This window comes from Plectropomus leopardus, chromosome 7, assembly GCF_008729295.1.
Source record: "Plectropomus leopardus isolate mb chromosome 7, YSFRI_Pleo_2.0, whole genome shotgun sequence".
In the NCBI taxonomy this organism is placed as follows: domain Eukaryota; kingdom Metazoa; phylum Chordata; class Actinopteri; order Perciformes; family Serranidae; genus Plectropomus; species Plectropomus leopardus.
In genome coordinates this window covers 15,987,798-15,993,797 of record NC_056469.1, presented here as the reverse complement: position 1 = coordinate 15,993,797, position 6,000 = coordinate 15,987,798, and the positions used below count along the sequence as shown (strand labels likewise).

Here is a 6,000-nt window from a genome sequence, read left to right as displayed (position 1 = left end):
TTTTTTTTTTTTTAACTATGTCCTTCTCTGCAATAAAAAACTAGACTGCTAAAAACATATTATTTATTTATTTATTTTGGGCCAAACCAGTGGTGGAATGTAACAAAGTACATTAAGTATGAATGTGAAGTACTTGTCCTTTATGTGAGTATTTTCTTTTCATACTACTTTATACTTCTACTCCACTACATTTCGGAGGGAAATATTATACTACTTACTTAAAATATGGTATTATACTACACCTATCTCACAGCTTTTAGTCAGTTTACTTTGCATTAAAGTCATGAAAATTGTTTTTAATATATAATGTTTTGTTATCGATTAAATTACCCAACAGTTTGTAGAAGTACAGCTGCAATGATTACCGAGCTACCAACCAACCAACCTAGCTACTTTTACTTAAGTGGGCCTGTAAAGCAAGGCTTTTACTTGTAACAGAATATTTTCACAAGGTGGTATTAGTACTTTTACTTTAGTAAATACTCTCAATACTTCTCCAACTGGCCAAAACCATTCACACCAAAACATAAAATGTAGTAATTACTCATTGTTAGTTTATCAAATGCATTTTTTTAAAACTGTGTCCTACTTTTTAATTTAACCTCTTTCATACACCATTGGTGTATTATGACAGTATGGACTCTCCTTCTAAATGTGGCTTTTTTATTTTATAAGAAAAAGATGGGTAGGCAATTGGAGGCAAAAAGTGGACTGCTCTGTAGGGCTTCTTTATCACGGTGGGAGTTGGATAATATAACGGAATGCTCTCCAGCCCCCCTCTCCCACCCCAGATCAATGCAATGCAATGCCTGGTGGGTACTGAAGTCTTCCCAGCACAAAGAGGAGCCGTGTTCGCAACGCCCACAGAGGAGCTGCAGCCGCCGCCGAGAACTACCGGTACCGAGATGCCCAGCTCGGGATGGTTTCCGGTAAATGCGTAAAATGTTTGGACCGGGCGCTGGAAGCTGGAAGAGGGGGAAAGTGTGAGGTGAGGAAATGACCGGGCTGCTATTTTTACATCGCTTGTAACTAATTTCAAAGGAGGAGGCGGAGGAGGGTGAGTCAGGAGAGAGGTAGGCTAACTGCTGAGGTCATGGGGGAGCAAATAAGCCACAGTGACTGAGTTTGGAGGGAAGATTTCTCCGCAGACAATAACCTAAGTTGCGCTCCAACTTAGCCGATGCAAAACAAGCCGGCATCTCGGGTAAATTTCACGCTTACACTGCAGTACTGCGTGTAAGTATATTGTCTTTCTGCACATCCTGGGTGCGACATGATGGTTGTGTTTGTTTCCCTTTTCGCTGAAATCATCGCTGCTGTTTCGGCCACCTGAAACTCCATTTTTCACTGATCTCTGCACAGGCGTCCGTCCATGCACAACAAAGGATGCGTGTAATCTCTCCGGGATGTAGATGGTGAGTGTCGATGTTTGTAGTCGGATGAATCTGATAGTGGGATGCACCCTAAAGGTCTGTCTGCCGTTTTTCCTCGCTGCGGTGCGTCATGATGTGGAAAAAGACATTAACAGGCCGCTAGAAACGCTTTCTGCTCGCATGTTGTTTTGTCTGCATCGGTAAGAGAGGAGATGCTGTCCGAAAATCGGAATCAGGATCCAAATCAAAGCACAGTGAGTTGTAGCTTCAATTTGGAGGCGTGGGATTACACGAGACTTTAAAGGTCCAGTGTGTAGGATTTAGGGGGATATTTTGGCAGAGATGGAATATAATAGGCTGTAGTAAGTGTGGTTTTGTGTATGTAAAAGCTTCAAAATAGAATTGTTGCGTATTCGTAACCTTAAAATGAGCAGTTATCTACATAGAGAGCAGGTCCTTGTCCACAGAGATCGCCATGTTGCCCTGCCATGTTTCTACAGTAGCCCAGGAAGGACAAACAAAAAGTGGCTCTAAATAGGGCCATTTGTGTTTTGCATCAGCCACTGCAGTTAGCAGCCCCTCTGCGACAAGAACTGTGAAAAACACTGGAATTTTTCAGTGAAACTGCTTTATTCAGTGTTTTTACTCAGACTTCTGTGGATAATTTGGCTCCTGGGAAAATTCTCCTGAATGTCTGGATCTAAGTTTTTAAAAAAAAAAAAAAGCCAAGCAGTCACTAGCGGGTGCAGGGCTAGTGGCCTGTTTCCGATGTGCTGAACATTGGAGAAACTTGAATGTGAAAATGCCTTTATTCAGGGTTTTTGCCAGTTGTTTAAATCACAGGTTCAATTTGTTTTGGAGAGCAGACCTCTGCAGATAATTTCGGCTCCCTTTGTCAAAAAAACAAAAACCAGATCATCTCGATCTTAAGTTATCAGAGAAAATAGGTGAGCACACATTAGCAGGTGCTAATCTCCGGCATGCCAAATAGCATCAGAGAAACATGTTATGTACTGTGAAACTGCTTTATTCAGTGTTTATTACAGGTTTAAATCACTTCCGCTTGTTTTGAAGGAGATCATTCAGTTTCAGTTAAAAAAAACTTCCTGAACACTAAAGGAAATCAAACAGGGAGAAGTTTCAGTTGGTTGCAATTTGCAAGCGTCATCGCTAGATACCACTAAACCTTGCGCACTGTTCCTCAATAGAAGCTGTCTGCTTCAAAGTAATAATCCTCTGATTTAATATGCTGACAAATGGATATCACTTGGCTACTTCAAAGCCTGACTGCATGTATGTGAAAATCAAGAGACTCAAATATCAGCAACTACAACAACAAAACTTCACTGTAACATTTAATATTTTAATTTCTGGATTTGTGCAAGGTGCTCGAGGTGCTTGAAGTACTTGAATTTGACTCTCAGAAATGTAAGGCCTGGAATAACTTGAAAATCAGACATGTTTTGGCTTTATCCTTGAAAAAGTACGTGAATATAACTGAGAGGAGTAAAGTGATACATTTTTTTGAAACATTTAAGATGAATGCTTTATACTTTTTTTTTCATTTGCCAGTCTTATAATTGAACAATGTAATCAGTTCTATTTACTATTATCCCTACTGCAGTATCTGTAGAAGGCAATAAATGTAGTATGCAGTACCTGTAGTTTTCATTGCTTGCCGTATGTAGTACCTGAAATATGCAATACCTGTTGTATGCACTATTGACCACTTGTTGTATGTATGAAATGTAGTGGAGACATACACACATGGTGGCCAATAATAGCCTACCACAGTGTAATGGCTACTGCTTTTAATACTATTCCCGACTTAGTACTCAAGAGCAGGCACCTGTCAAAATTTCTTGGGAAACTTTCTAGTTAATTTTAGGCTCTGGTTACATTTACAAATGTGCACAATTCTTTTGCAACAGATGGATGTGGAGCAACAGTTTCATCCTTAAAAAATAAAATGAGTGCTTGAAAAGTACTTAACCCATTGAAACCTGGATCGACATCCCTTTCCTAATTTTGCATCCAGACGCCTCAAGCATTTAAACCTTTGAACCTTGAGCAAATGGTTTCTCTCTAAAACATGGGGAAAAAAGACGATGACCAACTTGGCATTAAATGTTGTGCAAATTGCAAGAAATGAGTGGACTTAGATTACTATTTTATATTATATAAAATAATAATATTTAAAATTAGCATAATCATTTATTTACAGTTAATTTATAGAATTGTTTAAGTCGTTTTTCAGGTCATTTTATTTTAGTTTTGTTTCTTTCATTCCTCCTTTGCTTCTTTGTTTGATTTTGCTAATTTCAGGTAATGTTCTTGTACTTTTTACCAATTCCTTGCTATTTTCTTGGTCATTTTTCCTACAAGTGGCTCCCCGTATACCCATGATTTAAAAAAAAAAAACAAAAAACAAGCCAATTCGCCCAGGTTTCAAAGGGTTAAAAAAAATCCTTGAATTTGACTTGCCTCCGTGTGCACGAACACAGTAATTTGAACGTTTGCAACAAAACGTCGCAAAATGCGTTCAGCGGTGACTTTTATTTTGAAACCTTTGTCAGGAAGTGACCGCGGCGGGCTTGACGCAGCTCTTGAATCACTCAGCAGCATCTTGAGTCCACTGGCGCGAGATCCGCTCGCGGAGAGAGAGGGAGGCAGGTCGGTGTAGAAAGCCTCCACACTCACACGGGCTCCGTTTTCTCCTCCTGCTCGGAGTATCAGCTGTGTAATTTGATGCTTTTCACGCGGTAGACCGAGACCACCTCTCAGGTAATTTCAAATCTTGCCTCGGGAAAGGAAGCGGTTAAGTAATAGTCAGTCTAATCTCCGCGATACAGTTAGAAATCAGCGCTCCATTGAAGTGTAATTAGGGCAGGAATTGTTCGGGCAAAGATGGAAGACGTGATTCACTCTCCCGTTCATCTTCACGGAGAATATGTGCTCCTGCGTGGCTCTGATATTAAAGTGTAATTCAGGAGATGGTAGCCTAGCAAAGCTTTTTTTTTTTCTTTCTGTCATTTTTTAGTCATTCGTTTTATTATTAACTAAGAAGAGTGGATTTCCTCAAGGGCATTATGATATTGGACGCTATAAGCAACATGCATTCATGTATACACATTACAGGAGTATTCTGACACACTTTTGCTTGAAAACATACTGATAGAAACTCTTTTTTTTGTAACCAAACTGGCATAAAAGGTGTATGTATGTGCTCATAATTATTGTTTTACTGTCTCGTGTTATTGTATTAATCCAACGAGTGTATACATTTTTGCCCATGTAGACCTCCTTAAACCCTGCTAATAGTCTGCTCAGGTACTTCCCCTCCCTCTTCTACAGTAACATGCATTTTCTCTGGTTTCATCTGCCCATGGTGTAATAGCTCCTGAAGTTAATTTTCTCCTCCAAGAAAAAAATGCTGCCTCATGGCTTATGTTGTAGCTCTTTCCACTGCCAATTGGAAGTCCACCCCCCTCACTTTAATGGACCATTAAGAGGCAACCACCGATGGTTAAGCTGTCAGCTGGGCCTGATTGATTTGGTTAGACCACAGATGAGACTGATGTGTGCCTGAGATTCCTCTGGAGCTAAATGTCTCTCCTCCACCCCCACCCCCCTTCAAGCAGGGAGCAGAGGTGGATAGCCTGCAGATGCTGTGCAAAGTGAGCAAACACATGTTATTGTGTATGATCAGTTACCTTCGGTGTAGAGCATTGTGTTGCACGGTTATCCCTGCAGTGCAGTTCTAATACAGGTGGAGGGACACTGAGAAAAGTTTAGCAAAGGCGAGGAGCATTTTGGGCTCCTTGTTTTTAAAAAAAAAAAAAAAAAAAAAGACGAAGTGGGCCACTGGTCCCTGTGGTGGATGATGCTTTTCTGGGGCAGGCTCGGTGATGACGCTCACCCGGCCCGGATTGGGAACAGACACCCTCGTCCATCCATTTCGGTGAGGGGTGCGGAAACTGCGCTGCTCGGATACACACTGCAGGAGAGGTCCAAACAGAGAGACAGCAGAGAGAGACTGCAGGTCTGACTTCCAAACAGCAGCCACTTTTTCCTGATCCTCACATCTATGATTGATACCTCTCTGGAGCAGGCCTGTAAGTATGCTTCAGCTCAGTCCACCTGACTCAGGACCTACCGAATCAGTTACGCACCATCTCACTGTTACTTGTAACTTTACTCTCTTTTAGACAAAAGTCTAAAGTGTGGAGTTAATGACTTTTCTCCATTGACTTGGCGGCTTTTTATGCCCAAAACCGGAGCCCTGGAGTGAGAAGTGCACTGCTATTTAAAGCTGGCATAACCCAGCCAGCTGCTGCCGTTTCCGCTCCCGTCGTAATTGAATCAGCGCTAGTAGAGTGCGCCAGAGAGGGTGTGTGCGTCCCACAGAAGATTATACAGTCGGGACATCTAGGCGGTCTGTAACGGCCACTTTCACATACCTGATTGGTGGCTCCTATTCTTGGTGAGAGTGTTTGTGGGATGGAAGCTGGGAAGAAGACAACATCCCAGCTGGTATCATCCACAAAAAGGATGTGGGTTTGTAAAAGAGAGTTTTCAAACAATGTCCTGATTGTACAGATTTGCAGATGAGATTACAGTATGAGTT

The 6,000-nt window shown here is 41.4% G+C and overlaps 1 protein-coding gene across 4 annotated transcripts in view; it reads left to right on the top strand.

Moving 5' to 3' along the window:
* The first annotated feature begins 937 nt into the window (after positions 1 to 937).
* The window catches only part of phactr4b (phosphatase and actin regulator 4b), a 31,712-nt gene continuing 26,649 nt past the window's right edge, over positions 938 to 6,000 (top strand). Inside the window, exon 1 of one of the 4 annotated variants that reach the window (XM_042489811.1) lies at positions 938 to 988. The gene's annotated coding sequence lies outside the window, so the exon portion shown is untranslated. Of the gene's footprint in view, positions 989 to 1,324; positions 1,416 to 4,034; positions 4,158 to 5,345; positions 5,489 to 6,000 lie in introns of those variants that run through there. The other 3 variants (XM_042489809.1, XM_042489810.1, XM_042489812.1) reach the window with 3 other exon arrangements.